The following is a 17475-nucleotide window of genomic DNA, read 5'->3' as shown; positions in this document are numbered from 1 at the left end:
ATATATATATATATATATATATATATATATATATATATATATATATATATATATATATTACTCTAAACAGATTCGCCATTCCATTTAGGGTCCTGTCCACCCACATTCCCTATAACCCCTGAATTCTGTTCGGCTTCCGTATTCTTTAATTTATTTGCATGTATGCATTTGCAAAACTAGGAGAACGAATGAATGAACACTGCACTTTTCCAAAACCCTTCTTTTTTAGTAAATAAACAAGTGCGAACTGCTTTGGAAATTACTAGCCTGTTACAACTCCTTTTGTCTTTAACTAATTATTTTCAAATCAAACTGTTGTTCAGTTTAAGTACATAAAATGCCAATTAACATTTGCAAAGGTGGACGGACACAGAGCTGGCTAACACTATTTCTAGATTAGATACCAGTGATGTTTTAAACAATTAAACAAGAAAGAGAAAGGAAGGATGAACATTTGAGGACTTTTTGTCCTGCTCAGCAGTGGGATCAGAGGCAGCTACTTGCTATAAGAAGCTAGATTGAAATAATGGACGCGAATATCCCCAGTAATTAGTCTGATACGTTGTGTTAAGAGTGAATAGTGTGATGGCACGCGAGAGGAGGGAGGTGAGAGAGATGGGCAAGGTTCTCAAAGCTGCACTTGTGGTGCATCTTATGGAAATGAGATTTCTCAAACAGTAGGTCAGACTTCCAATCCCCTAAGCGAAAGGGAATTTGCTTAGCGCTTATCTGGCCAAACAATAGACACCCACCCCCTGTCTCTTGCCTTATTATCTTTCCAAAAGGGACCGCATATTCAGGATAGAGAAGGTGACAAGTGGCTGGCAATTCTACGAGCAAACATACTCGGTGTATGTGTGACTGCGGGTGGGTGTTTGTGTGTGTGCTGTGGGTGTACCCCTGCATGTGTGTCAGTTGAAGATGTGATGCAAATGTATCACAGTCAGAAGAAAAGCTGCATTTTCCACTTGCTGGTTTCTGTGACGATGCTGGCATTGTGGACCTCGCGTGCACACAGGAAGATTGACACCAGGATCACGAGATGGATGGGAGCCTTAGGAAGAGTTTTCAAAACAGCTCACAAAGGGGCTTAGTCTGACAAAGTCTCTCACACAGTTAAAGGAAAATGAAGCAGAATCTAGTCTTAGGGGTAATAGGATTATCCGCTTCTCTGTAAGCCCTATGGAGCATGTAATTTGCTTTTAATTAGGACGAAATCTTTTAGATAGGAAAGAAACGGTTTCTAGTTCAGAAATCTGAGGTGCATTTCCATATCAAGACGAGGCAAATGAATCTAATTATGACAAATTTGTTTTACAATGGAAAGCTCGTAACTATATACATATATATCTATACATACATTCGTCTTAATTGTAAAGCAGCTCACAAAAATAGAACCGTAATACTTATAGTTTATTTTTGCCGAAATGTTCTTAGATTTCCATCTTTCTGAACTTATACCATCCACTCAGTCTGCAGTGACTACTTCAGGCTTTATTCTAGGCCATTTCACTCATTATTAACAATGCCTAGCCGCGGGATTTCAGGACATTAAACTGTGGCCCGCTATAATGATTTTAAGTAAGAGTTTCATTACGAACAAAGACAACCAATAGTGTATAACGCATTCAGTCTCTATAAACAGCCTTTCTCTAACCATTGGAGGGGTGTACAATCAAATTTATTCAGACAGCTTATGATCAGCGTTATTACTACGTGATTTGTTATCAAAGGAGGGATTTCTGATCCCAATTCATGGGTAAAGACTACTTCCTACGTTCAGTTCAAATGATTTCAGGCACAGCTAAACTCGTGTTCCATAGGTGGTTTGATTCAGGCAATCTCCACTTAACTTACCTGGTGTTTTTTATCATCGACTTTTTGGTAGAGAAGAGAAACAAAATCTCCTAAGTTTTCCACGAAGAGACGATTATAACTAGTGGTTCATGACTGGCCAATATAAACTAATTATGTGAACCTAGCACTTTGGCCATGTAAAGTAGCACACTATATTATGTGAAAGAACATCCTCAGCTTCCCGCTTAATTAGCTCACTTTATTTAACGCAGTTTTGCACTAATATCTGCTCTCCAAGCCCCCTTTATTTCAAGACTGCCTTCTTTCGTGTTGAACTAATTCCAAGAGAAGTCTTTTTTTATCCAGGATACTTAGATATTGCAGAACACATCTGGCAGCATTTGAGCTAGGGCACCTTTTTAGTTCTATGTGACTGTGCCACATAACCAAGTTAAGGAGTAAGCAATGGATACTGTAAATAGCCCTGTTTTATGGGTGACTGAACAGGATGAGCTCCAGTCTATCCAGAATCCTGAAACTGTTTGCATATTTGGACTTTCTGTTGTCATCGCAAGCATATAAGCTTCTTTTCCTCGAGTTGTGTACACCACAGAAGATAAAGTCCAGCTTTATTTTAATTTTACTAGTGTGTTAATCTCATTGATTTTGTGTCTTCCTTTGATTTCATTGTGTCTCTTCAGTTTGGACAGTTCAATGTTCTTGCTTGCCCATAATTTTCTTTCTCTTATTTAATGACCTCCAAATCCAAAACTATATAGCACCTGCGAGGAGCTGCACATTTTCAACTAAAAGATCACACGTTACATCTTATTGACATTAAAGTAAATATAGTCACCTCCTTAAGCAATCACTGTAGGGTAAAAATGCTGAGGTGAGTGTCAGGGAGCCATAACAAAAGTACTTTTTCGGGTAACTTTACCAATTACCACTGGACTGATTTCTGTAAAGGGCCCTCTAAGAGGGAGTAAGGTATTCTTGGCAACCATTTTACTATTGTCCAGGTGCTGTCTCTCTCTCTCTGTTTTATTCTACTGCTACATATATATATATATATATATATATATATATATATATATATATGGAGGAACATTTTCAAGCTGTTAACTTTTTGTCACCCGACCTCACGAAAAATCCTCACACTACTAGAATATCCAGTTTATTCTTGTTGTGGGCTACATTCTCTGAGAAAGAGGAATATGTCTGGTTCCATGCTGCTGACAGGTTAGCAGACAATAAAATGTCAAGGTAGAATGTATGCTAAAAGACTACAAAACCAATCTTACTAAGGCCATAAGTAACCCATGCAATGACAATGTAGTGTAGTGTCACAATGTCCTGAAAATTAATCACATCTTTTTCATTTGCTATTCTAGAACTGAAGGCTACATCTGCACCCCCATGCTCTGGCAATGGAGCCCATTCCTGTGAGTCAAAGGTGTCAAGAATTAGGGTAGATTTTATGGGAGTAATACAAACAATATTCAATTTCTTCCAAAACGCTGTATCTATTTTGCTTGACCTCAATCTTCCTAAATGCTCCATAGTAGAAACACTGTCATTTTTAATTCCTTTCACTGTTATATATAACACCAAAACTGATTGTGGCTTTTGTTTTTCTTTTCCCAGATTGTTATTTCTGTTGAGAGTCCATATCTTGCAACTTGCCATTCTGTTCAGGTAGTAGTTATTCGCTATTATTTTTAAATGCATAAATAACTTTATCATCAGAATCCTTACACTATGTTGCATTTACACTTATTTTGCTTTTAGTGTTTTCTCTTTCAGTAATAGAGTGCTCAGCTATTTCATTTTGTGTTTTGTTGTGAGCATTTATCCTTGACATCTTAGTTTGACATTTCCAACAGACTTCCTTCTTAACAGGCCTACCTTCAGTACCTTGCTGTATTGTTTGCTTTGCATTATAGGCACTCTGGCGGAATTTAAAAATGCCTTAATTCTTGGAAGCATTTCTATACTAAGCTCTATTAGGTTTTTGTTCTCCTTGGCACATCTGGAAAGGCTTTCTTATTTATGGCTAGTAAAAATACAATACTAACACCTGCTGTTTTTATGTCTTAAATAAAGACATACCTATCTGAATATAGCACGAACAGGTTCCTTTCTTGACTGCATTTTCATACAAGTCACTGCTGAAGATTCAACTTGTTTCCACTCTTTTAGCACTTCAGCATGATTTATTTGATGTAGTTTTCTTTCACCAGCTTGCTTGATCTTATAATCTACCCCAGTTCACATTTCCAAGATTTCAAAAGGCCTTTGTTGCTTAGCTAAAAATATTTAACAGTGATGGCACAGCTTCCAAGACTTTGTCACTGGTTTGAATTCTTTATTTTTAACATTTCTGTTCTATACTCTTTCCTGCATTTCCTGACTTTTAACATGCTCTGTTTCACTATGGGCATTACAACTCTAAGTACTTCTTGCAAGTTAATGCAGTGCTCTGTAACACTTTTGAATGGCGTTTTCTCTTCTTCCCAGGTCTTTTGCAATGTCAAGTAGAGCTCTCAGATGACTACTGTACAGGAGTTCAAAGGATGTAAACCCTGCTGATGCTTACAAAATCACTCTTTTAGCAAACATGAAGATTTTCAGTTCTTAAAATCTGCTTTATTGGCTTTTCATAACATAAATTTTGATGTTTTACTAACCATCAATCCATGAATAGCACATTGTGTTTTTTAACTGCTTAACCTGAAAACATTGGGACAGTAGTTGTATAATGGAAGGCTCACTCTAGAGAATAATAATAATACAGTCATCTGGCAAGGAAGTTAGCATTTGACTTATGTAATGGTACAGTTTCTGGAAATTTTGAGGCATGGTCTACTATGACCCAAATACATTGATGCCTTCTTGATAGATCTCACCAGTAACCCAGCAATGTCCATAGTAATGCATTCAAATGTCACCAATATAATAGGCACTGGAATCAAAACATTTGTGAATCCAGGTTATGGAGCTATTTTCTGACATTCTGGACAAGATGAACATAACTTTTACATTTTTTATAATTCCAGTCAAATAAGATCTGACTATTACTCAGGCCTCAGGCATATCTTTTCCCAGGGGACCACCAAGTAGAACACTACTTGCAAGTTCCATGACTAATGTTCTGTAAGGTTTTGTTACTAGTAACTAGTGCACAGATTCTTTATTTTCACTTGCTCTATATAACAGATCATTGTTTTGTTTAAAGCAACTTATTCTTTATCATCTCACACTATCACTTTTATAGTCTCCCTTGCTATTCCTTTGATAACATCTTCACACCAAGCTTTTTTAAAATAAATGCTCACATTTAGATATGCTAAATTTGGTTCAATCTCCTCCCTTGCTTGTTTTGAAGTAGAAGAATCATATTTCTGTCCTATATAGACTGGTGTATGTTCTTCCATATTGTAGTCTTCCTTTACAAAAGATAGTTTTAAACAAAATTTGTCTCCAGTTTTACTTCTTTCCTCACTCACACATATCAATTACCAAGAATTTCCTTACATATTAATTTTCTTTTTTAAACTGGAACTAGTAAATTCTTTATTATTGACTAAATTCTCATTTTCAACACACATCTACTGCTTATGGTTCCATGTTTCAGTTTTATGGAAAGTTCATAATTTTGTTCAGGCTGTGCAGTTTTCAAGCCTACTAATTTCATTTATTTGCATTGTACTGCTTTGGTGAGAGATTCACTCTCTTTAGTTCCTTTAGTCATCTCTATCTAATGCTTTCTAACACTTTTGTATTGTAATGTTTTACTGTGAAACTTCCTCACTTGTAATTGCTCTATTCCTGCAAGATAATCTGCTGTAGGACATATTTACATTTTATTCATGTAATTCTGTTTCCTGCACATCTCTCTTTCATTATGTAAAGTGTTACGTAAGTTATTTTCTTTTTTCAGATCTGTACTTGCATTACTACTACATTTAATTGCTGGTAACTACTTTGTTCTTAGCTCAGTGCCTTCCGTTCTGTTCTCTTCAGTATTAATGCTAACATATCTGGTTATCATAACACATGGAATACTGATAAGCTCTTAATTCAGAATTCTGATAACTGGGTTATTTTTATCATTTAACTACACCCATACATTAGTTCGCTTAGCATCCTCTAGGCTAACTCCCTTTCCTTTACTTTGAGCTGATGTTTCTAATTGCCTATCAGAAGCACAGTTCAGTCCTGGCTTCCCATTTTCATTCTGAGGTAATATAACATTTGGCTGGTTGGGTTGTTTTTTGTGAAGGTTATCTGCCTTCTGCAAATCATTTCACTTTTTCTTTCTTACTACAATCTCCACAGGCTTTATTGGGAGAAATACTTCACAGTAATAACATCGTGGGCTAATTCAGATACCACTGCTATAGGATGCATTATTTTTCCTAAAGTGGTCTGAAACTCTACAAATGTAATGGGATATTTTTTGTTTTTGTGAAAGCAAATTACTTCTGCCCTCTGACTGCTATAAAGTTTATGTTTCGACACATGGGTGCCTTTAATTAAAGTGCCCATTCTGCTTGAATCCAGTAAACCTTGTAGTTCCTTGTCTTCCAAAAGTATCAAACATTTAACTGACTTAGTCATTGCACTGACAGAATGCAGATTCTATAGGTTTAATATCTATCTTACCATATTCCATGGTTTGTTCTCCCTTAGACATTTGTACAGTTCTGGCTACATGACCATTCTCCCTGACCTGTAGCTAGTTAGCTCAGTATTTGGCACACTGTGTTTCAAAAGCGATGCTGTCATGAATTTCTTGTTTAGTTTCAGGCCCTGACCTGTAGCTAGTTAGCTCAGTATTTGGCACACTGTGTTTCAAAAGCGATGCTGTCATGAATTTCTTGTTTAGTTTCAGGCCCTGACCTGTAGCTAGTTAGCTCAGTATTTGGCACACTGTGTTTCAAAAGCGATGCTGTCATGAATTTCTTGTTTAGTTTCAGGCCCTGACCTGTAGCTAGTTAGCTCAGTATTTGGCACACTGTGTTTCAAAAGCGATGCTGTCATGAATTTCTTGTTTAGTTTCAGGCCCTGACCTGTAGCTAGTTAGCTCAGTATTTGGTACACTGTGTTTCAAAAGTGATGCTGTCATGAATTTCTTGTTTAGTTTCAGGTATACATCTTTACATTTTAAAGATTGTATCATTCGCTAGAACACATTAAACTGCAGGAGTAAGTTAATCTAAACTTTGTGATCATGTTGAAATATCTCCTTTCTGATATTAATAGATGGCACTCTTTTAAGTCTATTGACAGTAATCAATCTAATCCTTTCTGCTTTACTGTTAATAATCCAGCTCTACTCATACAGTTTAACAATATGATTAAGATCACACTCTTACAATCTTACAGGCATTATAAGTCCACTTTGAAATTTAGTATCTTGCATTTCAAGAGTAAAACCCACTTTAGGCATATATATATGTGTGTGTGTGTGTGTGTGTGTGTGTGTGTGTGTGTGTGTGTGTGTGTGTGTGTGTGTGTGTATATGTATATATATATATATATATATATATATATATATATATATATATATATCAAATCAAAACATCTACTCTTCATAACATCTAAACTCAAAACATCAAGACCATAACATCTAAACTTCAGAACATCTAAAACTCATAACATCGAATCTCAAAACATTGAAAACTACAAAGCAAGTATAAATAACATCCCACAGAGTTTTTACTATGTTTATGTAGGGGGGCAAGCCCCCCTGCACCCCCCCATGTGGGGGGCTCTGCCCCCCACACCCCTCCGTAAATTAAATATACCAACTCCAAGGTCGCAATATAGTGGGGGAAAAAGTTAATTTCCTAACCCCATTGTAGTGTGACCTTGGAGATGGTATATTTAATTTTGGGGGGGTGTGGGGGGTGCAGGGGAGCTTGCCCCCCCCTGCATAAACGTAGCAAACAGTGTGTGGGATGTTATTTATTGTTGCTTTGTAGTTTTCAATGTTTTGAGATTCAATGTTATGCATTTTAGATGTTTTGAAGTTTAGATGTTATGGTCTTGATGTTTTGAGTTTAGATGTTATGAAGAGTAGATGTTTTGATAGGTAACTATATATATATATATATATATATATATATATATATATATATATATACATATTATTTGAACGAATCGAACAAATTGTGAACGCTCATAGTATCGAATGTACCAGACCTCAAACTTCCTATTGTGGGTAGCTGCACCCCCCATACCCCCCACACCCCTTGCACCCCCCACTAAATATATATTCCAACTCCGAGATTGCACTACAGTGAGGAAAGGGCAAATATACCATTCTTCACTGTACAGTGATTGCAGAAAAAGCACTTTGAGGTCCAGTACATTCGATATTATGAGCATTCGCAATTTGTGCAATTTGCTCATATGATATAGACCCGACATATACACAGTGGATATACAAAGTGTACACACCCCTGTTAAAATGCCAGGCTTTTGTGATATATAAAAATGAGACCACAAAAAAATAATTTCAAAACATTTCTCACCTTTAATGTGACCTATTACATGTACAATTCAATTGAAAAACAAACAAATCTGTTAGGAGAAAAAATAAAAAAAATAAAAAATATAAAATACGCTGGTTGCATAAGTGTGCACACCCTTAAACTAATACTTTGTTGTATATATTTCAGTTTATCACTGTCCAGCGAATCTGTACTCTTCATTGCCAGACATACCTTTAAATCATCTCCAGACTATTGTGAAGAAAGGAGTTTTGTCCATTCAGTTTTGCTGGAATTCTTTTGTGTAAAAATAATATTCACAAGTAACCATGTATAACTGTATATCATCTTCTTTGGATGGTAGTTCTGGGATTCGCTAACATATTGGTAAGAGGTTTCAATTGCTCATGCACTCTCTCTATACGCATCTCTATAGCCATCCCTCTTTGTAGCAGAGTTTCTGTTAATTTCTCCATGCTTTATTTTTAGTAAAACACTGTCTCATTTCTGTATTTGACAGCTGCAGTTGTTGTCAGACTGACTCATATTATTCACTTTAGGGTTTCTGCATAGGATTTACTAACAGCTTAGAATATAACACCAGTGCTCAGACTTAATTTCTCTGGACAGAAAAAAACAGTACTAGGAAACTTCAAGTTTCTTTTCAAGTCTTTAGCTTTATTTGTACTACAGTGAAAACAGATACTTTTAAATGCAATGGAAACAGTCACTTAGTTCTTTGAACTGTAAATTTTAACGATCAAGTGCAAATTTGTTTTACCTACTCCTTTTGTTGCAATTATGCTATCACCATGTTAAGTGGACTTTCTGATTCTAAACTATGCATTTTTTAATTTAGTTAGATCAATGGAGCTGTACTGACAAAGTTTAAAAAATGGTCTTGAATGTACTGTATGCTGAGCAGCTCTCTAATTACTTCCTGATTTTGTGTCATGTGTCGGCACCTTCTAATGATGCCATCAGAGGGATACTGTAAGCAGTTCAGTACTTCAAGGTATTGAAGTGAAGGGAGTCTTGCTATGCCAGGAAAAGGTAGTGCTATTCTATCATATTCTTTATTGAATTTAATTATCTCTCCTGAGCATAGACCAAACTTGCCCAAGGACATGGCGAGGCAGCCAGTGTTCTCTGGCACAACCACTCTGCCTGTATGTCAGACCTAGTGTTGCCAGCAGGGAGCCAGGTTTGACATAAAGGGTGGAGCAGCATGGCCATGAGAATGTTCACTTCAAAAAGATTAAAACCAAGGAGACTGAAACACAATTGGACCAAATAAAAATAGATACTCCCCTAGGTTCAGATAACCTAACCCCTTGGTTCATTCATCTTTGTAAGGACTTCCTCTCCCACACTCTCACTCATATATAAACTTCTGCTTAACTAATAAGATTAAGCCTCAGGTATGGAAAACAACAATAATCACTCCCATTCCAAAATTATCCAAGCCAACTACTGCTTCACAATAACGTTCTAGCTCAATACTTCTCACTTCAGGTAAAATACTAGAAAAATTATTTACAACCAAATTGCTGCCTATTTACATCAATACTATCTTCTATCCAGGAAGCAATAAGGATTCTGGCCAGGAAGCAGCACCATAACAGCTCTCTACACCATTACAGTTGACAGCCTATCCAATATGGATACAGCAACCTGACAGGAGCCATCTTTATTGACCTCACAAAAGCCTTTGATCTAATTGACCATAACTTATTATTTAACAAATTAACTGAAACAGGCATTAGAGATGATGCAAAACCTTGGTTTGTAGACTTCCTTACCAGTAGATCTTTCAAGGTGGAAGTAGACACCACCACCTCTGAAACAGCATCTCTTTCAAAAGGAGTCCCCTGGAGCTCTACTTTGGCCCCTCTGATATTTTCAATATTTATCAACAAACTCCCATCTGATTATCCTCATATACTTCTGATTTTTTATGCAGATGACATGGTCATGTAAAGGTCAAACAAATCCCACTCTATTATGCAAACTCAGCTTCAAGATGACCTTCAACCTCTCAATCAGTGGCTAATAGGCCAGAAACTTGTACTCAGTACCCCCAAAACAAAAGCAATGCTATTTGGGACCAACCAACCAAAAACAGCCAAAGCACCAAGCTTCCTTAATATTAAAGATGTTAATAGCACCATAGAAACTACCACATCATTGAAATACCTTGGCCTTTTTGCTAGGCAGATTTCTTAACTTTCAACTACACATTCAAAACACATGGAAAAAGATCAACACAATACTGTTCTGGGTGGACAAGCTATAACTTTTTCTGTCTAAGCCAGCCAAAGCTACCATAGGCAATGGAATACTCTTATTTCAACTTGAATATGAAATACGAATACCTCATAAAGAATTGCCCAGAGAACAACCTATAGTATGACAAGTTTAATGGTACATCACAGATAACAACTCAGTGCAAAAAATAAAAAAAAACTCTAGTCAAGTGCTTTTGTCCATAAAAATTCAGGACTTCATCAGAACAACGTACACAGAGTTACAAATAGTTAAAATAGTGAAAAAAACAAATAATGGTTTATTTAGGCACCTGGAAAATTCTCTCATAGGTTCATAGATTAGTACTAAGCTAATTGCCCTTATGAGCCATTTTAAGCCTAGCCAATTATCCCTTGTGAGACTCAAATCCTGCACCTTGTGTTTGTAAGGCAAACACCTTAACCATTAGGGCACCCTTCCAACATTTGCACTGGTTTCCAATTTGGTATTTCACAGACAGTGAAGGAAGACATTGGGGGGGGGGGGGCATTGGCAAAATAAACTGGAAACAATGGAACATTTCTGGCAACTGAGGTTAAATGCCAGTACTAGTCCAGGTATTAATGATTGTTGTTCCCTAATGCCTATTTTGAAATACAAATCTACTATTTTAATATGACTGTTTTAGTTACTGATTTTGAATCATACTGGACCTTTAAGTAGTGATGATCTCACTCATTTTAATTGATGGGAGGTGTTGTTTTTTCACAATTTAAACAATTTGTAACTCTGTGTATGTTGTTCTGATGAAGTCCTGAATTTTTATGGATGAAAGCGCTTGACTGGAGTTTTTTATTTTTTTGTACTGAGTTTTTATCTGTCCTGTACCATTAAACCTGTCCTACTACAGGTTGTTCTCTGGGCAATTGTTTATGGGGTATTTGTGTTTTATATGGTTGTGGTTTACCTCGTTGCCACACTGCTTGTTTTTACTCAACTTGAATATGGACTACCCATTATAGCTGCAGCCCCCCAAAAAAGCCATCACCTTGCAAACCATCTCCAATAAAATCTGCCAGATCATTGCTAAATCCCCCAATAATGAACACCACTGCCTACCTCTCACCAATGGTAAATGGCTCCCAGTATGTTTGAAAGCCAGCTTCCTACTAGGATCACTAATTCACAAAGCCCTGTCTCCTGAGACATCAATTCCTCTCAGTCATATACTTTTCACCAACCCCCCCCAAAAAAAAAATAATCTCAGGGGTATCTCTCAATCTCAGTCCCATCCTACTAATTCCAAAAACTAAACTTTATTGCACTGACCATGCACTCTCCATCCTAGCACCTAAACTATGGGATTCCATTCCTCTATCAGTCTGAGACATCCAAAAAGACTGGACTTCTGACAACAGCTCAAGGAGCACCTCTTCACCCAAAGTGCAGCTGCACTCACTCAGGTCACATTACATAAACCCTGCAGCTCTCTCACACTCCTTTTTCCCGATTTAATTCTTCCTTATCTCATTAAGTCATCCCTTTTACTTGCTGCCTCTCATCCATCCTACTTCCCACTTCTGTCTGCATCTTTCTCACACTTCTTTCTACTACTTATCCCTTTGCATGCCTCTTGCACTTTTTCTCTATCTTCTCCTCATGGTATCCTTTCCTGCAAATGTTCTTAACTGCCTCTTCTAATGTCTTCATACCTCTCTACATAATGATATGCTGCTATCCCTGTAGCATAAGCCATCTCAGTCATTATGGCTACATTTTATCCATAAAGCTCTACTAAGCATAATTCCATTTTTCCATTCATGCTTTGACATTGCAAACTGCTTCTTGAACTAAATGTTGTATCATATTCTTGCATCTGTAAATATGTTTATAGATTTGTTTTTTAGCATATCTTTCTATCTGCAAATATGTTTTGTTCATTTCTTACGTGATCATATTCACACTGGCTGTGCCTGCAAATAGTCCATTGAGATTAGTGCACTACGCTGGTAAACAAATAGAAATAAATAAATGCCAGGCACAGGAGTTTTACCTCTCGAGTGGCATAAAAATCATATCTGCAGTGTCCCCATCCAAGACAATGAACAGACTTACAAGATCACTAGCCACCAGGGTATTAAATCTATTTTTGAGAACAAAACACTGTGAGACATTTTCACAAGAGTATGGGGAATGTCTCACACTACACCAAACCACAAATGTGCATGGCTCCAAGCTTTCCCCTCCGGCTACTGAAGCATGCAGTACAGCTACTCCTGAATGTGAAAAAGAGTACTCCAGGCAGTCTGTACTCCCACCAGGTACTTCCTTTTTTAATTTATTCAAATGTTTTGGGTTTGTAATATAGTGAGAGGAATGGACCTCATTCCTGAGTCAATGTACTATTAAAGTTAATGAAATTAGTATTGCTTAAGTTTTTAATGCTTTTGATGAGTGTTTTTCTGAGCATCCACAATGTTCCCAGACTTGTTTTCTTTTACAGTTCATATGGGGTTACATGTATTAGCAGCATATTAATTAACCCTGGAAATTATTTTTTGTTAGTCTTGTTGCTCCAGTTACTATTGGAACTGTCTGGGTATCTTTCTTCGACACTGCTCTAGTTTCCGCTCGCAAATCCTGGTATTTTTTACTTTGTGTCTGTCAGTATATAAGACATTATAATTGCTGACTGTAGCTATTTCAGTGATTAATTTTACATTTTCCTTTTTTTCTTGGACTACTATATCTGTTTTTCTTGTATCTATTTTCTTAACTATTGGTATTAGGCAATCTCATGTGATATAAACTTTATCAGTGTCTATTGTTATAGTGACGATATTCTTGACTTTACTATAATACATTAAGGTAGAATAATGCCTGAAAATATAGTCAGACATATACGCATTCAGTTTCAGAGAAAGACAGTTTATTAGAAAGGAAAGATATAATCTTGCTGGCTACAGAATGTTCCTTTCTCAAGGGAAAGATGTACATAGCAATGGAATGCTCGATAAAAAAGCACATGCAAGACCAGGCTTGGAAACCATGGCAACCAAGGCTAAAGAGGCATATAAAGCATTACAGGGTTTTGGTATTATTAAAATATACTTCACATACAGTTAGTAAAGTCACTTAGTTCAGACTGACATACAGAAAAGATTAAATATCCAGCATTCCAGAAAGGAAGTTAGCTTTTGGACTTTTATGTAAAAGGGTCTCTACGATACAGACACTCAAGCCTGAGTGCAGAAGACAGGTTAAATAAAGACTGTTTCAGTTTATATTATTTAGGAGAGAATCAGAATATATGTGCATAAACTTCAGTTATATTTAGCAGCACTGTTATTACTAACCAGCATTCCAGCATTTCTACAGGCTGTTATTCTTTATTAGCACTGTTAATGAAGACAGTATTCAGATATTGTGAACATGTAATAAAGCCTTATTAACTGAACTACAGTGTTTTTAGAATTCATTCTGTAAATTACAAAATACTTGGCCCATAAAGGATAGACTGGCACCTGTTCAGCAGAAGTTTGGGTAATTAATAGATACAAGACTTTCATTCCAGTCTCATTTCAGTTGTTTCCAGTTAATTCCAGTATAATACAGTCTTATCAATTCTTTCAATGGTGAGCCACTATGAATGGAGTAAAACAGTTAAGTAAGTCCCAAAACCCCATAGCAACCTTGCATCAGCAGTCAGACTACATGTGTTCTACAGAGAAATCTACAGAAAAGCAGCATTTCCTTCAAAGCAATCTTATCATCAGTCGCACTACAGGTACCAGTGTTCATTCGACATTTCTTCAAACTTCAACAGATGCAGGTGTATAAGTAACCCTTTCAAGTGCAGTTTCATTTGCAGCAGCCAGCTTAACACTTTTTTTCTAGTCTATCAGTAACTACAGCAAATGTTTCATAACAGACTTTTCAGCAGCACACCAGTGCTGTTCCAGACGGGAGACTGTGAACTCCATACAGAATAAGGCCACAGATGACAGCACTACAGTTTCTCTTTACAGAGCAGACCTTTTGGTAAGACAGCACTAATATTCCAGATGTAAACTTCGTACAGAAAACAGCCAGAGCAGATGACCTGTACATACAGTAATTGCAGCTGTTAAACAAATTGCAGAGCACTAGTGTTTACTTCAGAAAAAGCTTCAAAGAACTTCAACAGACCAGTACTAAATCAACAAACTTCAGCAGTGTTCCTTAAGAACATAAAAGACATTAGCCAGTTAATAGCTACATACTTCAACATCTACATAAAGTTTCAAGTTTCCAGTGTGACATCACACAGCTAAGAAGCAAGAAAAAGGTTAAAAAGCTGCAGACGACAGGACCTATTCTTCCAGAACCATAAAGTTATGTATGACTTTATATGCACTTTTTAGTTAATAGCTCAAAAACTTTAAATTCATCAGTAAAAGTCATTTGTATACCTTTTGTATAAACATGGCAAGTAATACTTCTGCAGTTAAGACACCATTAAATGTTTAGTTTAAAGTTAGAAATTGAGTAAAGCAGTCTAAAAAAAATTGTGTTCCAGAAATGTTCTTTTAAAGTTAAAGGTTATTCATTCAGAAATGTTAGGTTAAATCATAGAAACAGATGGCAACAGATTTGCAGAATGAGTCAGCTTCTGTCAGTAATTCTGATTTACAGTTTTCAAACATCAGTGTAAATGCTATAGCACATGTAATTCAAAGTGCAGAGTTAAGTAACGATATGGTAAATACAGCTGTAAACACAATCAGTGTACAAGCCAGTGCAAATATTGCACTGAGGGGGAATAAGAGTGAAGATTTTAATCAGTCTGATAAAGTAAATAATATACAGACTTCATTGCAAACTACTGTTTCAGAGCAAAGTAAAGAAATAAGGCATTCCATAGCCAGTCAGTGTTGTTGCTAGTTCTAGAACAAAGGATTTTCTGCCTATCTATAAAGGGTGTGGCAGTCCAGCACCAAACCAGAGCATTTATCTGTCATCGTTTAAGGTTAAAGGAAATGATAATAATTCATTGTTTACAGAAAAATTATGGAATAATGTACTGATTAATACAGATAAATCAACTTCAGTTACAAATAGACCTTTATAAAAGGACATGAGTACAGTTTTGTCAGGATTTAAAGAGTCAATGATTACAGTAGCTAACAGCTTGAAGTGTAACAGCTCCGTACTAGGTATGGACATGTCATCAGAGTTGTATGTTGTTTTAGACTTCAATAACGAGATTTTGTGGAAAAGTGAAGATACTGCAGGGTGTACAGTGGTGCATGTAGATGACACTTGTGGGAATTTGCGTGTGGTGGTTTTTGCAGGTGTGCAGATTCTGAGGAGTTGGTTGCAACAGGAGTATGCAGATTTATGGGTTAAAGATAAAATAAATTCCAGTTCAGCTGACACAGCTAAAGTGTTCAGAAAGAAATGTTGGTTGTGGCCAGTTAGAAAATAGGATAACCACATGGATCTATGTGGTGTAGGGCATACCAGAAATGACAGTCAAGTTACTTAGCAGAATAAAGGGTTTACAGTTACAGATCTGGCAAATGAATTTTGTGTTATTGTTTTGTTTAGCAGTCATTGTTAAGAACATTCTATTAAAGTGATGCAATGCATAAATAATACCCTACTACAGAGACAAAAATATTCAAATGATGTTTTGCTAGTTTACATAATGTAAAATTTAAAGTCAATGCTACATTGTAAAAGTGGCAGTACAGTCAAAAGTTCAGATTCCATGCATGAAAAGCGTGAGTGATAAATATGTCATTAAAGCCACAGGTTCAACTCCTATGTTATACTTGTAAAAAGAACGGGCAAGCAAAGTTCCAGAATTAGATCAGTTCAACTCTAGTAATAAATGTGTATGTTATATAAAGAAACTTCATGTACTTGTATAAAGGACATACAAGTAAACTTCCAGAATCAGATCAGTTTATATATTTCATACAGAAATTGCAGTTTAATAAGCATACCGGATCAGATTATAGCCAGCTCAGCAAGCTGAATTAAACACAGTACTGCATGCCATAAGGCAGTATAGTGAAAATAAATTTAATATCCTTAGAGACAGTTTATGCAGTTACAGTTCTTACTATTCATCTAAGAAAATTGTAGGCAGTAATGAGAACTTATTGCAGCATTCAGTAGTACTGAAACATTAAATGACGTCAGTCATACCTCTCAACTTGGAAACATCAAAAATCTGGACAAGGCCCATGAAAAATAGGTACGCTGATTAACATGTAATTTGCATACATAATTATGTAACCCCACCCACTCCAATGAAATTGTCGGATACCAACTTTTAAATGCAAACTGAAGAACAGATAACCAAAATATGGCACCGGAGTCCCCCTGCAGCCATTCCAATGTCCCATTACCTGGCGATTGTGCCCCTATTTACCATAAACACTAATGTGTGCATACTGCTTTACTTCTACAATGATTATCTGGATTTTATTTTTACATTTCTGCAGCACAACAATGAGCAAACACTAACAGACATCTGCTAAACAAAGCAATACTATCTTACAATGAAAATAGACTTGGCATTAAAAGTTCTCTGCCCTTGAAACTCACATTCATTGAAACAGCATTGAAACCCACACCACATCCAAAGAAAATGCATCTGGCCAGTGGTGGATAAAGATCACCTTTGGGCTGTTTTCAAATCATTGGCCCCTTGCACACAAAACAAGAAACATAGATGTGTTCTGTTCTTTGATACACCTTCCTGACTTTATTAAGTTAGATTCCTTGTATAATACAGCACACTTGTTAGAGCACATTTTAAATTTATTGTTTGAACATTTTTCCAGTAGGCTGTACTGTAGGCATTGAAACAAAATACATGAACCAATAATGACAAAACTGCCCAATTCAGAACATTTCCATCATATAAGTCTACTTCCAC

Source organism: Protopterus annectens, chromosome 5.part0 (assembly GCF_019279795.1).
Source record: "Protopterus annectens isolate FY-2018-M chromosome 5.part0, PAN1.0, whole genome shotgun sequence".
NCBI lineage: Eukaryota > Metazoa > Chordata > Ceratodontiformes > Protopteridae > Protopterus > Protopterus annectens.
This window is presented reverse-complemented; position numbering follows the sequence as displayed.